Raw genomic sequence first — 19,548 nt, forward strand, 5'->3', positions numbered from 1 at the left:
AGAGACTTGTCCCGAAGCCACTCCTGTGTTGTCTTGGCTGTGTGCTTAGGGATGTTGTCCTGTTGGAAGGTGAACCTCCAGACATGACGCTTGGCAATCAGACCAGAGAATCTTGTTTCTCATGGTGTGAGAGTCTTTAGGTGCCTTTTGGCAAACTCCAAGCAGGCTGTCATGTGCCTTTTACTGAGGAGTGGCTTCCATCTGGCTACTCTACCATAAAGGCCTGATTGGTGGAGTGCTGCAGAGATGGTTGTCTGACACAATCCTGTCTCGGAGCTCTACGGACAATTTCTTCGACCTCATGGCTTGGTTTTTGCTCTGACATGCACTGTCACCTGTGGGACCTTATATAGACATGTGTGTGCCTTTCCAAATCATGTCCAATCAATTTACCACAGGTGGACTCCAATCAAGTTGTAGAAACATCTCAAGGATGATCAAGGGAAACAGGATGCACCTGAGCTGAATTTCGAGTCTCATAGCAAAGGGTCTGAATACTTATGTAAATACAATTTTATTTTTTTATACATTTACAAAAACTTGTTTTTGCTTTGTCATTATGGGGTATTGTGTGTAGATTGATGAGGAACCACATGTATTTAATCCATTTTAGAATAAGGCTGTAACGTAGTAAAATGTCAAGGGGTCTGAATACTTTCCGAATGCACTGTAGGTGTGTGAAAGACAACTAGACTAATACCATTGTGCTGTCTCATCAGAGAAAATGTACAAGAGAATGCATTAAAGCAGGGCTCTCCCACCCTTTTCCTGAAGCGCTGCCCTCCTTTATGTTTTCGCTCTAACCCCAGTTATAACTAACCTGATGCTGCGTTCATAACCAAGTAGGAATGTGGTAATATTTACCACATATGACTGGGAAGAATCCAGTTGAACGGCCCTCCAACTGCTAATTACTAAAAACGTTTCTATCATCCCTGTGCTATGATTTTCCCACTTGCACCTCTCTGATGTCATTGTCAACTAAAAAGACAGCAAGTCTAGCTCCAGACGGCGAAGTGACATTTTCAACGAAAATCACAGAAGCTGGGTACGGAAGCAATCTTTCTCCATTGAAAGCAATGCAGCCAAGCTTGAATTCAAGCAATGACGACACACATAGTTTACTTTTTTAATATTATAACTGGTTTATAGCTCCTGTCAAAATGTTGTGAATTACAGTTGAAGTCAGAAGTTTACATACATTTAGGTTGGAGTCATTAAAACTTGTTTTTCAACCACTCCACAAATTTCTTGTTAACCAACTATAGTTTTGCCAAGTCGGTTAGGACATCTACTTTTTGCATGACACAAGTAATTTTTCCAACAATTGTTTACAGACAGATTATTCCACTTATAATTCACTGTATCACAATTCTAGTGGGTCAGATGTTTACATACACTAAGTTGACTGTGCCTTTAAACAGCTTGGAAAATTCCAGAAAATGATGTCATGGCTTTAGAAGCTTCTGATAGGCTAATTGACATAATTTGAGTCAATTGGAGGTGTACCTGTGGATGTATTTCAAGGCCTACCTTCAAACTCAGTGCCTCTTTGCTTGACATCATGGGAAAATCAAAAGAAATCAGCCAAGACCTCAGAAATAAATGTGTAGACCTCCACAAGTCTGGTTCATACTTGGAAGCAATTTCCAAACGCCTGAAGGTACCACGTTCATCTGTACAAACAATAGTATGCAAGTATAAACACCATGGGACCACGCAGCCATCATCCGCTCAGGAAGGAGATGCGTTCTGTCTCCTAGAGATGAATGTACTTTGGTGCGAAAAGTGCAAATCAATCCCAGAACAACAGCAAAGTATCTTGTGAAGATGCTGGAGGAAGCAGGTACAAAAGTATCTATATCCACAGTAAAACGAGTCCTATATCGACATAACCTGAAAGGCCGCTCAGCAAGGAAGAAGCCATGCTCCAAAACCGCCATAAAAAAGACAGACTACGGTTTGCAACTGCACATGGGGACAAAGATCGTACTTTTTGGAGAAATGTCCTCTGGTCTGATGAAACAGAAATAGAACTGTTTGGCCATAATGACCATCGTTATGTTTGGAGGAAAAAGGGGGTTGCTTGCAAGCCGAAGAACACCTTCCCAACCTTGAGGCACGGGGGTGGCAGCATCATGCTGTGGGGGTGCTTTGCTGCAGGAGGGACTGGTGCACTTCACAAAATAGGAAATTATGTGGATATATTGAAGCAACATCTCAAGACATCAGTCAGGAAGTTAAAGCTTGGTCGCAAATGGGTCTTCCAAATGGACAATGACCCCAAGCATACTTTCAAAGTTGTGGCAAAATGGCTTAAGGACAACAAAGTCAAGGTATTGGAGTGGCCATCACAAAGCCTTGACCTCAATCCTATAGAAAATGTGTGGGCAGAACTGAAAAAGCGTGTGCGAGCAAGGAGGCCTACAAACCTGACTCAGTTACACCAGCTCTGTCAGGAGGAATGGGCCAAAATTCACCCAACTTATTGTGGGAAGCTTGTGGAAGGCTACCTGACACATTTGACCCAAGTCAAACAATTTAAAGGCAATGCTACCAAACACTAATTGAGTGTATGTAAACTTCTGACCCCTGGGAATGTGATGGAAGAAGTAAAAGCTGAAATAAATCATTCTCTCTACTATTTTTCTGACATTTCACATTCTTAAAATAAAGTGGGGTTCCTAACTGACCTAAGACAGGGACTTTTTACTAGGATTAAATGTCACGAATAGTGAAAAACTGAGTTTAAATGTATTTGGCTAAGGTGTATGTAAACTTCTGACTTCAACTGTATATATACAGTATATTCATAGTCACATGTCGACTCTATTACACACAAAAGTTACTTCAACCAGTGAATGCTAGCTATGGCTAGCTATGCTACCAGTCTGTCTTAAAGGAATAGTTAACCTAAATTACACATTGGTTTCCATACCCTGTTAGCAGTCTATGAACAAGGTATGACAGCAATTCATGCTTTGGTTTCCCTGGCACTGTTTCCACATCCTAACGTCTTAGCAACTTACAGGAGCAATAAGGGCACATTGACAGATTTTTCACAGAGTGGGCTTAGGACCAGCAACCTCTCGGATACTGGCCCAACGCCCTTAACCGCTAGACTACCTGCCGCACTTTAACCAAACCTTGGATTGCTGTTGTAGATTAATGAAAACTATGTTTAATTATAATAAACTACATTCATCAATCTGACTCAATTTTCACATGAATAAATGCAACAGGCCCTTTGTGTCTCTGGAGCATCTAGTCAAGGTAGCAAGCCTTGCATCACCACTCAGTATGACTATAATGAACATGTGTCTCTCTTGCACTGTTATGCAATTATTAATAGGCTAGTTACAAATAGCTAACCCTGGCGACCAATGTTCTAGCATTAATTCATTGAGTCAAGTAGATCAGGGACATCAAGGTGGAACCAAAGCATATGTGTAGTGTAAATAATATTTAACAATAGACCTACTAAATTAAAGAATCAAAGATTTACTCCGTAAAACAAGGAATGCATTTACTCAATTCAACTAATATGATTTATTAGTCATTAAATAATTAACACTCAAACAATTACAGTGTACATGAAATACATGAAACCTTAAAGAATACACAGAGTAAATGACTATCAACTAAATAAGACAATGTGGTTACACGTGTCTTCTAAGAGAAAAAAGATATGTGTGTCTGAAACACACAGGAGCTTGGAAGCAAGTTCTCAAAGTACAGTATGAGCGAATTCACTGCCCTTTTAACCCATGGGGGTGGGGGGTTCTACTAAGCTATATGGAATTGTTTTAAGAAGGTCATACTAACGATCCTTTTGCTATTTGATTTGGAATTTTAAGACCCCTTGAAGTATCCAAAATAAATAGACAAAAAGTATTTGATGAGAAAATATTTTGGGCCTTACTGCTATTAGCCCACACAAACGCATTGAATAACAGATTCACTGCATGGAACAAAGAAGAAAAATATATCTGAGAGATTTAAGAAAGATCAAGAAACATTTGTAATTTTTTCTTTACATGTATTTAAACCCTTATTTTTGGCACTGAACAGTCTCCATATATACAGTACTTCCATTCATTTTCTCAACTGGTACCAGGGGAACTTCAGATTAGTCTTGTGAGGCTGTGGGCGTCATATTAGTGTGTAGCCCAAACTGTTCGGACACTACACACAGAAGTTCGCAGATCGGCTGTACTGAGACGATTTTGTGAGAAGTCGGGATGTCTCATGGTCTGACAAACATAGCTCTATCTCTGTCACATTTCACTGCAGATGCAGAAGTGCGACATAGGCAGATGCGGTGGATTGAGACGCATCCGATGCAAAAAAATTAATATATACATATATATATATATATATAGTTTAAACTGACAGATATTTATGGGGATTCTTTGTATCATGCTAATTAGATTTCCGTGGGGGCGCGGACATCGACCTTAAGGGATTTTAACCAAATTCAAGCAGGTACGCCTCTCCCCTCAACTTGAATTAACATTTCTTTGCACTTTGCTAGATAACACAAAAGGCAGGAAGAAAACACTCAGATTCTAATCTAATCAGTAGTGGTGCATGGGTAAAATCACTGGGGAAGCCAAGCCAGAAAGAAAGCCATATTACAATCTATGTGTTGTGATAATTGCATTGTTTGCTCTATAACCTGTTAGTTCATATCCCTTGCCACCTTGATATATAGGCCTAAAGCCGAGACAATAAGAAGACACAGTGGCAGAATAAATTCAACCACACCTTTGTTTCATCACAAAACCGGAGAGCAACCTCTGTCCAGTGAAGTTCACAAAGCATATTGCATGTAACAAACAGTTATATGTCCTACAGCATGGTCAAGCAAGTTAATGTTTCTGACATTTTCGGACCACTAAACAACTGTTGATTTAGAACCATGGAGAGTTACCGCAAGTCGCAAAGAAAACAGGAGCTGCCTCCACTATTCCAGCACCATTTCAACTTCAACAATTCAACATCAAATAAATTATGCTTAGTCTAATACAGTGACAACTAAAAGATACCAAAAACTATTTAGGACAACCAATGTAAGCTAAATATGATGCGGCTGTCCATGGTTCTGATTTCTGTGTGTGCATGCGCGTTCGTGCAAGTAGAAAAAAACATGTTGAATCACCCTCTTCAATGTTGAAGAAACAGTCTATCACTCTGTCATACAGTACACATTTTCATTTTTTGTTGTCCTAGGCTACCTGGCTAAAAAGCTAGCTCGCTAGCCTAACTTCCTTTCATGGGCAACATTAGCTAGTTAACATTAGCCTTCAATATGTAGTCTAGCTACATATTGAAGTTCCATCCTCTCAGGCCAGGTCAATGGAAAAATTACATATTTACCCGATTTGTTTGATATTAATAGTTAAATGATATACTTAACAAATAGTAAGACATTTCTGTTCTACTAATGCTGTGTTTTTATGGTCTCCACTCTAGCTCCCTGAAGCTAATCTGGGCGTATGGTCACTAGAGATAGCTTGAGCTGACAGTTGATTTATGATGGCTACAGCCTGCATTCCATAGACAAGATGTGGTGTGTGTAACCGAGATAGAGAAAGCCTTGAGGAGTAGAACAAACATTTCATTGTTTGTTCTCATCCTTGCATCTGGGAAATTTAGCCTGGAGGAGTAAAATAACACCCCGTGCAGATAACCACCAGATGAACCCAAGGTGGCTTATGATGCCCCCGATCTGCATGGGAGGGGTGGACCCAGCCATGACTAAGCATTTTTAGGTCTGCTATATAAGACCCTGTTTTCTCTGTATGAGTTTAAGCTCTCTGCAACACACACTTCATTATTGCAATAATTAAATCGATATTGAATAAAGATGATTGTTTGAAGAAATGACAAAGTCTCTCTCACTTGATTAGAATATTCCACGACAGTTCCAATTAATCACAAAGGTGTTCGATGGCGATGAGGTCAGGGCTCTCTGCAGGCCAGTCAAGTTTTTCCACACCGATCTCGGCAAACCATTTCTGTATGGACCTCGCTTTGTGCACGGGGGCATTGTCATGCTGAAACAGGAAAGGGCCTTCCCCACACCTTTGCCACAAAGTTGGAAGCACAGAATCGTCTAGAATGTCATTGTATGATGTAGCGTTAAGATTTTCCTTCACTGGAATTGAGGGGCCTAGCCCGACCCATGAAAAACAGCCCCAGACCATTATTCCTCCTCCACCAAACTTTACATTTGGCACTATGCATTGGGGCAGGTAGCGTTTGTCCTCCGCCAAACCCAGATTCGTCCGTCGGACTGCCAGATGGTGAAGCGTGATTTATCACTCCAGAGAAGGCAGTTCCACTGCTCCAGAGTCCAATGGCGGTGAGCTTTACACCACTCCAGCCGACCCATAGCATTGCGCACAGTGATCTTAGGCTTGTGTGGTGCGGCTGCTCGGCCATGGAAACCCATTTCACAACGAACAGTTCTTCTGCTGACGTTGCTTACAGAGGCAGTTTGGAACTCGGTAGTGAGTGTTGCAACCGAGGACAGACGATTTTTACGCGCTACACACTTCAGCACTCGGCAGTCCCGTTCTATGAGCTTGTCTCGTTCTATGAGCACTCGGCTGAGCTGTTGTTGCTCCTAGACGTTTCCACTTCACAATAACAGCACCTACAGTTGCAGCTCTAGCAGGTCAGAAATTTGACGAACTGACTTGTTGGAAAGGTGGCATCCTATGACGGTGCCATGTTGAAAGTCATTGAGTTCTTCAGTAAGGCCATTCTACTGCCACTGTTTGTCTATGGAGATTGCATGGCTGTGTGCTCGATTTTATACACCTGTCAGCAACGGGTGTGGCTGAAATAGCTGAATCCACTAATTTGAAGGGGTGTCCACATACTTTTGTATATACAGTGTAGATGGCCTACACATACAGAGGCAGAGGGGTGCTGTTTCGCTCGCTCGGATGCCTTCTCTGGTGAGATACATTCAGCCTCTTGCGAATTGAATGAAAATGATGAAACACAGAGAGATGAAAGATACATTATTTTATATGTTTTTTAAATATTTTTTGGGGTAAATTTTTTGGGGAAGCCTGGCTTCCCTTGGCAGCCATGAATACACGCCACTGAATCTAATCAACTCAATTTGAATGTTATGATGGAACAACAGGAATGTGCCTTATAACCAGTCAACCCAGTCACTTTAAAAATACATCTAAATATTCTGCTCTTTATGAACTTTTGAAGCAAACCAAACATGACAATTTAATTCAAAGTAACATTCATTTTATCGATTAAAGTTTTCATCAGTCTTCATACCTCTCCTGGTGTCAGTGACTCCAGGAACATCTTGTCCGTGGGGAAAGCCACAGATAAGGTGTGTTACTCTCCTGTGAGATGCAGATATACGGCCATCCATCCAAACAATATATTAAGTCCTCCTGCTGGGCCTCGGCACCAGCAAGTCACTAGTTGCGAGTATCACCTTCTATCAGTTTTCCATTACACTGTCGTACCTTGTCCATAGACTGCTTACAGGGTAAGGAAACCATTGTGTCATTTTGTAATTTGGGTGAACTATCTCTTCAGTGTTAGCATGCTAATAGCACACCCTGCGGCAGATTTTGTGGGATTTGTATATCTGTACCCCAGTACCACCCACGTGATCGCTGTTGACAACCAAAGCAACCATTAATGCAGTTGTTTAACATAGCAGTCAATGTATTTCCTGGGCCTTTTCTCAATTAGATTTGCTCAACTCCTGCGTCCTCTCTCCTCAGTCCTCTCTCGCATCCTTTTGAAAAAGGTCAAAGGTAATCGAGGAGAGGAGGCGAGGAGAAAATGTAGACGAAAATGCACTTGTATGAAATGAGAACTCCTTCTCCACACGCACGTCATCAGGAAAATTACGTTTACAGGGGTGGATCCCAAAATAAATGTGGAAAGTGATATAAAACAAATTAAATTGTTGTGCAAGACATTCTATAGATAAAAGGATAAGTTGCATGTCGTTTTTAAATATGTACATGGTTTTCTCTTCCGACAATACAACGGCTGATTCAAAGGGCTGTGGCAGATATCAAAACTCTTCCGCGGTATGATACACTTGTGCTTCCTCGCCAAAACGAGGCTATTGAGGAAGAGAGGACCGTCTTCCGATTGCCTACTAACGAATTGACACATTCCTCGACCACTCGAACACTTATCGGTTTCTGGGTCATAGAGGAGAGAGGAAGGAGGAGAGAAGATGGAGGACAGACTTTTGCCCAAAACGAGAAAAAGCCCTGTAGTCCCAAAATGATTAAACGTTTTGTTTCATGTAAGAAAGTTTATTTTCGATTTCTACTTCAAGTGGAGCACACTTTGTTAATAACATGTATTAAATCATATGAAATAATGTCAATAAAATAAGTGGACTCACCCCACATAAGTATACCTGGATGCACATGTATCAACTTTGAAACATGGTTTTCTTTGTTTGAGCTAATGGCTAGGCTAATGTGGCTTAGCTCAACACATGGCTCATTGTAATAGGCGGTGACTCTACCTCTGTTGGAGGCATAATATATTTTTTAAGCTGGGACACTTTTTGTTGTTGTTGCTAGAACCCTCTATGAACCGGAAGAGTTCTCCCATTGGTTTTTGCGTTGCCTCACCTTAGCTGTGGAACGCGCCCACAGTCTTTGCTATGCGTTTACACTTCATCACTCCACCCATAACATGACACATTTGAAGATTTGTGTTGCAACTTGCAAGTAGGCTAAACAGAGCCTCACATAACCTAGTGGTCAAACAGGGAAACGGTTCCAATCGTTTTTCCACCATTCATTTTTCCCACTGGGAATTTTAGGGCCACTTAAAATAAGTGCTCAACTTTCATATTGATAAAAGTCACCTTGTCCTAGAGAGATTTACACAGTTATCAAAACATCACGCCAGGGTAAGCCTACACGAAACCCAGCCCTTATTTTAAGTGTTTCTAAAATCCCCTATGGGAAAAATGAATGGGTTTTATGGGTATTATGACTCATACTGTGGTACTCTACTTCTCTTTGCTGTTTTTTTCGGGAAGGTATGAGGTAAGACCACGGTTTTATTTGAAGTCATACTTTAATAGTAGTAAAATGGAAATAAAACAGAATGTCTTATTATCCATTATAATTTTTAATGACAACTTTGCAAGGAGATTCTAGGAAAACAGACAGCAAAACTATACTAGGCTGCGATTACACAAGCAGTCCAATTCTGATATTTTTTTACAAATTGGTATTATGTGCAATCAGATCAGCTCAGAAAAAGATCTGATGTGAAAAGATCTGATAGAATAATATATATTTTTTAAAGACATACTTTTTTCCAAAAGTTATGAGGTCCGAAATGCACCGCATTGTAGGAATGAACCATCCCTTGAGACGTTTTGCCTATGTGTAGATTTAGCTACTAGAACTACTGTAAGACTACTTGTAATCTCTGTGATCTTTTTAATTCAAATTTTGACTATAGAATTCACACATCATAAAATGAAAACTTGGTGCAAGTAATGGGCTGTGCCTACTTACAAATAACATAAACACACCTTGAATGTCAAAACCGCAATGCTTGTATTGAGTAATGCCAATAATTATGTGGAGGCACATGTCACATTCGAGCTATGGGGTTTATATTCTGTGTTAGCGTTTCCATGTTGTGATGTGCCTCTTCGAGAATTGAGCTTTTCTTTACGAGGAGCACACGGTCACAGAGATAGGAGGAGCCGTGTTTGTCAATCATAAACTCCGCCCCTACACTTTAATCCACAAAATCGGCCATTCAGGAGTGGGCGGGAATGAAATAGTAGACCAGGTAGCCAAAAGGGCTTTAAAACAAGACATAATTGATATTCGTGCTCCACTGGGTAGAGGTGAGGCCAAATGTAAGATTAGAGCCATTTTGATAGACGTGTGGCAGAAGAGGTGGGACTCAGAGCCCAAGGGACGGCATTTATTTGCCCTCCAAAGAAAGGTTGGTGGACCAAGATTCAAGGGTCAGATTAGGAAGGACATTGTACATTGAACTCGTCGTTATATCTAGTTGGCAAGCATGCGAATGGTTTGTGTACGGAATGTATGGTTGATGAAACAGTAAAGCACGTGTTGATGTATTGTTGTAAGTATGTGGAAGAGAGGGAAAGATTGATGTGTAGGGTTATTGAGGTTGGAGGGGTATGGGGGTGTTGGAAGGGATTTGGGGGATAGGAGAGGGTTTGATAGAAGTTAGTGGGCTCTGTTTTATTTTCTTAGTAGTACAGGATTAGATATGAGGGTTTAGTTTCTCTTAATGTTTGTTTCTTTGTTCATTTAGTCTGTAAACTGTGATTGACTATACACTCCAGTACAGTAGCTGGTGGCGTGCACCTCTAACATTTGTTTGTGGACCGCCATAATATTATAGAAGAAGAAGAAGAATCCACAAAATCTTCACTCGATCGCGTTGACTTTTATCAAACCAATGAACGAAGTGGAACAGTTTCCGGCTTTGTCAAAGAGCTAGAGTTTTACTTTAATCATCATTGTTACGTAGCTGACAAATGTCCCAGCGACAGCAGAGATGTGACAAATGTTTCTTTCATCATTAACTTATCCATCAATCAATAGATTTGTCATGTATTGTGCACAGACAAAGCCAAATGGAATTTCTCTGGCACAGATTCAACTAGAGGGCTAAAGTTGGTTTATTCACAGCCTCTTCGCCATTCTACCCAACGCAGGATATTTTTGTTTTCATGGCAGGCTGTCCAACCTTGACTCATTGCCTGACAACTCAAACCAGGGTCGGCCCACTCATTAGGCAAGATTAGGCGGCCGCCTATGGCGGCAGATTGCCGAGGGTGGCCTTTTCTGAGCTAAACATATCAAGACACACCAACAATACATAAAACCTCCCATAATTCTGCCCAAAAACAATGACAATGTCAGGGTTGCTGAAGGTGGGTGTGGTGCAGGAATCAAGCGCAGGACGCAGAAACTAAGTCCAAAAGACTTTAGTGAAATATTCACGTAGTACACGAGCACAACAAGCCCGGAGGCGAAATAAAGGCGCACACAGGCGTCAAACAATAGGCGCACTAACATGTGCGAAAACCTCTCCAAAACAACGGAGGGAAACACGTAGCTCAGAACACCAAACAGAAGAGCAATCACACACAACACCTGACACACACAACGAGAACTAAATAGGACACTAATGAGGACTAACTAGACACAGGTGTACAACATCAAGACAAAACCAAACGAACATGAAACATAGATCGGTGGCAGCTAGTACTCCGGGGACGATGACCGCCGAAACCTGCCCGAACAAGGAGGAGGAGCAGCCTCGGCCGAAACCGTGACAGACAATTGCTCCCAACCAGTGGCATATGGGCTTTTTAGGTGAGCGCTGATGCCGACCTGTAATAAGCAGTGCCCACTTTGTCAAAGGCAGGGATGCAAAATATTTATCTTGTCCATTCCCAGTGCGCCTCTCCAGGGTGCTGTTGGAGAGACGCATCGCTGCAGCGCTCCACCAACATTCCGTCAAAAAAATATTTTTACATAAATCATGTAACAGATATAGCCTGTGGTAGAAAGAGTATGTGGCCTTTTCTGTAGCCTACAGGCTGGAGACTTTTTACATCAGGTTTCTCTGATCAAATAGCCTAACCTAAATGGCACCTAATCAAATGAAAAATGTGCTGACGTTAACAAACAACATATCCTAAAAACAGGACAGTAAAATGCACAATTTAATTTAGAATGGACAATCAGGCTACTCACAACTGCTGTCCAGTTTCATCCCGTGGGCTAAATTGTCATGATCAGTGGTTTCAAGTTTGTATCCATACATTTTTTACGAGATGATCATAGCGAAAATGAAAATACTTATGCATTTCCCGCTGTGTAAACACATTGCAAATAGGCACAGGATAACTCCTGATAAAATGGGTTTAAAAAGCCTAATTGTGTAGTCACAGGAATCAGGACTAATAAATGCAACGACCTGTTTTACAAACAGTGGGCCTACCACATGGATGGCAGTGGAAGCTGCTGAGGGGCTCATAATAATGGCCAGAACGGAGCAAATGGAAATGAATTATGATTTATGGGCATTCATAAAATTACATTGCGGGATACATGGTAGGCTACACCCCAGTAAGCACGGACCGTTTTTTTTGGTCCTGTCTGGACTGGACATATTTTTTGGACCGGCCTTGATTTCCACGTCCACTGACGTTTTTTAATTTTACTGAACCAATCATAGATGTCTATGTTTGGTTCAGATTTGGTCCCGTCTGGACCAGCCTTGATTTGGCTCAAACATAGACGTCTTTTCAACTTTCATTCAGAACCGAAAATGAATCTGATTTCAGCGTCTGGAAAGTAGCCTACGTATTTTCTACATCTGCTAAATATGTATTTTCAACGTCCGCAAAATACGTATTTTCAACTTTCCTTCAGAAATGAAATTAGCCTGATTTCATCGTCCGGAAAATACGTATTTTCACCTTTCATTCAGAACCTACATTTAACCTAACTTCAACATCTAGAAAATACATATTTTAGACGTCTTTTAAACATAATTTTGCTTACTGGGACTATTCTCGTAGAGGCAGCAATTTTTGGGTCTCGCAGAACGGCCAGGTCCGGCCCTGACTAAAACGGAATTCTTCCACTGCTCTATGTTTGTTACATACTGTGCTTGAGACTGCCATCTTTGAAGTCGTTTGTGGTAATCTAACCTAATGTAGCAGACGTAAAATAAATAGTGGTAACGCAGAGAGGAAGAGGCGAAGCGAGAGGGATAATTGGGCCCAAAATTGGTCTTCTACAGCAGGTGGCGTTTTTTCGTTTGTTTTGCTCACCAAGTGAGGAGTTTTTGTATGAAGGTCAATGAGAGTGTCGAATTTGGTTAACCAAAAATGTAATGGCTTATTTGCTACATGTGGCTTATATGATAGAATAGAAGTTTAGTCATGATTAGGTTTTTAAGTGTACTGATATAAGTAGGACACGTGACATCCCGGCAACTTTGAAAAAAAACAGGTGTGCCTGGTCGTCACTAGTTACCACAGCCACAAACTCCTCCGATTTCAACAATTTCGTTTAAGCTGTTGTTTTCATGTTTTTTTTTTTTTACCATATAGCCTATTTTTACTTTGTGGCTGTGGTAACTAGTGGAAACCGTTGTTCACGTGCGACAGATATGAGGGTTTAAGTGAGACTGCTTATAACAGCGCCCCCTATAGCCAATCGGTGCCATTCTTTTTGACCAAGTTACTCATGGCCTCTAGTTTCTGTGTGCCAAATTAGAAAAAAAGGTACCAATCTATACTTATCAAGGAAAAATAATGAGAAGAATTCAGACAATAACAATAGGTTTCACAGCTTCGCCTTGAACCCCTAATCACAGCTTTGCTGTGAACCCTTAATAAGAATCTCTCATAACCAATAACAATACCACAGTGCCTTTGACTGACCAAATACACTGAGTATACCAAACATTAGGAACACCTTCCTAATATTGAGTTGACATGGCTGGATGTCATTTGGATGGTGGACCATTCTTGATGCACACGGGAAACTGTTGAGCGTGAAAAACACAGCAGCGTTGCAGTTCTTGACATAAACCGGTGTACCTGGCATCTACTACCATACCACGTTCAAAGGCACTTAAATATTTTGTCTTACCCATTCACCCTCTGAAGGGCACACATACACAGTCCATGTGTCAATTGTTTCAAGGCTTAAAAATCCTTCTTTAACCTGTCTCCTCCCCTTCATCTACACTGATTTTAAGTGGATTTAACAAGTGACATCAATAAAGGATCATAGTTTCACATGGATTCACCTGGTCATTCTAAGTCATGGAAACAGCAGGTGTTCTTAATGTTTTGTATCCTCAGTGTATATTGTAATGTAATTTATTTTGTTCTATCCTTGCACCTTATGTTCTAAAGAGCAAAATTATTGTATGGGAGTGTGGTGTAGTACATTTACATTTCATATGAATACTTTTTGCCTTGGCTTTGAGTGTTACAAGTCTGTAATTCATTAATCTAGTAAGGTTTATGCGTACGCTAACCTCTCCCTTTTCCCTCCTTATGATGTACTGAACATGATAAATGTCGCCACCAAGTGCCTACTTCAGGAACATCTTTGCTATATAGCACTAAAGTGTGACCCAGACAACCCTGTAGCCCCTTCTCCCTACCCCCTATGCACTTCTACGTGAGATATATAAATATATGGATATATGGAATTTTTGCCATCCTTATATCTGTCAAATCCTTTCAGAGCTGTACAGGTGCCTAGTGTGGCAGGAGGTAGTTGCTAAGGTGTCTGGATGTTTGTTTCTTTGTATTGTATTTTAGCCCAGCATTACATATCATGTTGGGATTAATAACGTTTTAATTGAATACTGGGGGATGAAAACAAGGTATGAATTAAACACTTTATTGTAGAATAGATTTTAAAATGAAAAATGAATGACATTTGCCTTAGCCTCTCAGCCCACTATGTTGTAGACCCCAAGCCTCGTCCCCAGACTGCAAATATATCCCTGGTTGGCTGTCATAGAGAAACAACTCCTGATGGGAAACCAAGGCTTTCTGAAGCCTTTGGGGCTTTCATCAAATTGTGCCAAATTACTCTGCACTTTTAACACAATGCACATTAGTGACATATGCTGGTTAACAATAAAAAGCAGCGTTTGATGTTCATATATATATTTTCCACAATATATAAACTCAGAAAAAAAGAAACGTCCCTTTTTCAGAACCCTGTCTTTCAAAGATAATTCGTAAAAATCAAAATAACTTCACAGATCTTAATTGTAAAGGGTTTAAACACTGTTTCCCATGCTTGTTCAATGAACCATAAACAATTAATGAACATGCACCTGTGGAACGGTCATTAAGACACTAACAGCTTACAGACGGTAGGCAATTAAGGTCACAGTTATGAAAACGTAGGTCACTAAAGAGGCCTTTCTACTGAATAGCAACAGGATAGCAACAACAACTGCCCGAGTTACACCAGGAATGCACAATCCCTCCATCAGGGCTCAGACTGTCCGCAATAGGCTGAGAGAGGCTGGACTGAGGGCTTGTAGGCCTGTTGTAAGGCAGGTCCTCACCAGACATCACCGGCAACAACGTCACCTATGGGCACAAACCCACTGTCGCTGGACCAGACAGGACTGGCAAAAAGTGCTCTTCACTGACAAGTTGCGGTTTTGTCTCACCAGGGGTGATGGTCGGATTTGCGTTTATCGTCGAAGGAATGAGCGTTACACCGAGGCCTGTACTTTGGAGCGGGATTGATTTGGAGGTGGGGGGTCCGTCATGGTCTGGGGCGGTGTGTCACAGCATCATCGGACTGAGCTTGTTGTCATTGCAGGACATCTCAACGCTGTGTGTTACAGGGAAGACATCCTCCTCCCTCATGTGGTACCCTTACTGCAGGCTCATCCTGACATGACCCTCCAGCATGACAATGCCACCAGCCATACTGCTCGTTCTGTGCGTGATTTCCTACAAGACAGGAATGTCAGTGTTCTGCCATGGCCAGTGAAGAGCCCTGATCTCAATCCCATTGAGCACGTCTGGGACCTGTTGGATCGGAGGGTGAGGGCTAGGGCCATTCCCCCCAGAAATGTCCTGGAAATTGCAGGTGCCTTGGTGGAAGAGTGTGGTAACATCTCACAGCAAGAACTGGCAAATCTGGTGCAGTCCATGAGGAGGAGATGCACTGCAGTACTTAATGCAGCTGGTGGCCACACCAGATACTTACTGTTACTTTTGATTTTGACCCCCCCTTTGTTCAGGGACACATTATTCCCTTTCTGTTAGTCACATGTCTGTGGAACTTGTTCAGTTTATGTCTCAGTTGTTGAATCTTGTTATGTTCATACAAATATTTACACATGTTAAGTTTGCTGAAAATAAACGCAGTTGACAGTGAGAGGACGTTTCTTTTTTTGCTGAGTTTATATCAAATCTCTGTGGCGCAGCAGTTAGTCCTGGGTGTCAGTTGCCTACAAACAGCTACCATTACAGGTTCGCACCTTACATCAAGACTTACTAGAAATCTATGCAATTATTTAGGACGCTTAAGACAGAAGCTTATATAATACTAAATAAATATTCCTTCGCCGGGATTCAACACCATTCCCTGTTGTTTGTGACTGTTCTATGGTCCCCGATTATCTGCTGAGCTACCGTTCAGGTGACACTGCATGAAAAAATCCTAACTACATTGTAAGTATAGTGTCCAGTTGAGGTCGGCGTTTGAAAGCAACTTCGAAGAAAGCACTGGAACCATGGCGAAATCAGTAGGATCTCGCATTTTGCAACACACGGTTTTAAAAAGCACATGATCAAACAAAGCTTAATTGATCACGTGATAATGGGTGCGTTCATAAATTCACTCTGGAGTGCCAGAGAGCGTTCAGAGTGCACTCTGGGCGTTCGTAAATTCAGAGGGTTGTCAGATTGTCTGTTGGTAAATTCAGAGCGTTTCACTCTCGGAGCGTTCAGAGCGCACACTGGACGCTCTGGCCGAGGAATAGGGTTGATCCGAGCGTTCTGTCCTTACAACGGCAGTTAAGCACCCAAGCTAAATGGTTAACGTTGGCTAGCTTACTAGCTACTTCCAGACACAAATGAGATAACACCTCACTCTGACCATTTTACTCGCCCTAGCAGAGCTGGTTAGGCTGTTTTGATGTTATCCAGAGCGTTGGTGACTGTAACTGTGCTGCTGGCAACAATTTATTTACGCTTTTTTGCTGACGTTTACCGACACCGGCCATATTCAACGGGTGTTGAGCCTTCATAAATTCATCAGTTATTCTGCGCTCTGGCACACTCAGACGAGAATGCTCTGAAATCAGAGTAGATGGCCAGAGTGAATTTACGAACGCACCCAATTTTACTTTGACACAAGCTTCGATCCTTTGCCCAGGCATTGCTGACGCATGCCATATCTTAAAATGCCTGGATAGGTATTTTAAGTATCAGCTAACCACATCATTATGTTATAGCGATCTGTCAGTCGATGACACAGTCGATGACGTGGCACACAACCATTGGTTGATGCATGCATTATGGGGTATTGTGTGTGTAAACCAGTGACACAAATTCAGGCTGTAACACAACAACATGTGGAAAACGTCAAGGGGTGTGAATACTTTCGGAAGGCACTGTAGCTGAGCATCTCAAAGGTAACTTTCTATTGTGTTTTTGAAATCCACACCACATATATCATGTAGAACATACATGTGTCTCTGATAAGGAATCCCATCAGCTCTTGTAATTGCATTTCTATCTGTAACATTCCTAATTTGTTGCCGTAACATGGCCCAGGTGGTAGTGTTGCTTCAGAATATGAGAAATGTGTATATTTACAGTAGCATGTCTGTAGATTTGCAATTTAAGCAATGATGATGCAAGTTATAACAGAACAATACACAACACAGAGTTCCATCTCCAAGTTTTAATGTGGAAAAATAGACAAATTCCAACAGAATCACTTGGGACCGGTGTTGGGGTAATATATTACTTACAGTAACATATTATAGTAATACACTGAATAAAAATATAAACACAAAATGTAAAGTGTTGGTCCCATGTTTCATGAGCTGAAATAAAATATCCCAGACATTTTCCATATGCACAAAAAGCATATTTCTCTCAAATGTTGTGCACAATTTCGTTTACATCTCTGTTAGTGAACATTTCTCCTTTGCCAAGAGATAATCCATCCACCTGACAGGTGTGGCATGTCAAGAAGCTAATTAAACAGCATGATCATTACACAGGTGTGCCTTGTGCTGGGGACAACATAAAGCCACTCTAAAATGTGCAGTTTTGTCACACAACACAATGCCACAGATGCCTTATGTTTTGAGGGAGCGTGCAATTGGCATGCTGACTGCAGGAATGTCCACCAGGGATGTTGCCAAAGAATTGAATGTTCATTTCTCTACCATAAGCTGCCTCCAACATTGTTTTAGATAATTTAGCAGTGCGTACAACCAGCCTCACAACCGCAGACCACATGTAAGGCGTCGTGTGGGCGAAGCGGTTTGCTGATGTCAACGTTGTGAACAGAGTGCCCCATGGTGGCTGTGGGGTTATGGTATGGGCTGGCATTAAACTACGGACATTGAAGACAATTGCATTTTATCGATGGCAATTTGAATGCACAGAGATACCGTGGCGAGATCCTGAGGCCGATTTTCGTGCCAATCATCCACCGCCATCACCTCATGTTTCAGCATGATAATGCATGGCCCCATGTCTCAAGGATCTGTATACAATTCCTGGAAGCTGAAAATGTCCCAGTTCTTCCATGGCCTGCATATTCACCAGACATGTCACCCATTGGGTATATTTGGGATGCACTGGATCGACATGTATGACAGTGTGTTCCAGTTCCCACCAATATCCAGCAACTTCGCACAGCCATTGAAGAGGAGTGGGACAACATTCCACAGGCCACAATCAACAGCCTGATCAACTCTATGCAAAGGAGATGTGTCGCGCTGCATGAGGCAAATGGTGATCACACCAGATACTGACTGATTTTCTGATAACTTTTTAAAAAGTTATGTGTGACCAACAGATGCATATCTGTATTCCCAGTCATGTGAAATCCGTAGATTATGGCCTAATGAATTTATTTCAGTTAACGGATTTCCTTATGAACTGTAACTCAGTAAAATCTTTGAAATTGTTGCATGTTGCGTTTGTATTTTTGTTCAGTATATATTACTTGTATGAGTAACGGAGTACTATAACGAGTTAATGACTTGAAATATTGTAATATTATTACAGTTATCTTTTCAAGTAACTTGTATATTACTTTCAGAAGCATATCTCTACTGGTGTGTTATATATTTTTGAAGTCTTGTCTCATGCTAATTCATGCTGTAGGCTAACCCGTTTCCAGTAGGCTATCATTAAGCCGAAAATCTAAGAAAGATGGCAGCTGTTTTGTTACCCCGCTTAACCTTTTCCTTGTGTAAATGCTCCCATTATTTTGAGTTAATCGAGGAGAAAGACAACATTTTAGTCAAATGCAAACTCTGCAAAGGCAGCACTGATCTCTTCATCCAGAAACACCACATCATACCTGAAAAAGCATGTGGAGGTCGTGCACAAAGGCACAAAGCTGTTAGCCAAAGTTCCAGAAATGTGTGAAAGAGGAGAAATCTATACACATTATGATAATAAACAAAGATGCATAAATAATAATACCAAGTGTTCTAAATAATGTTCCATATAAACAATCAAAATGTCTGATGAATGCAGTTCAAAACGGCAATAACATATGTTGTTAAGAATGTGAGGATAGGTTGACACCCCTAGCGGGTCTTAAACCCAGGCCACCACCACCAGTGACGAACACCCTAACCACTGTTCCAATAAGGGATGTCTCTAGGATGTGCTTATTGGGCCAGTATAGTTAGGTCCTGTCCTGTCCAGAAGAAGCCCTAACCCCTCCTCCCTAGGCACTAGTGTAGATCTGAAACAAC

This window comes from Coregonus lavaretus (genome assembly GCF_964263955.1).
Source record: "Coregonus lavaretus genome assembly, chromosome: 21".
NCBI lineage: Eukaryota > Metazoa > Chordata > Actinopteri > Salmoniformes > Salmonidae > Coregonus > Coregonus lavaretus.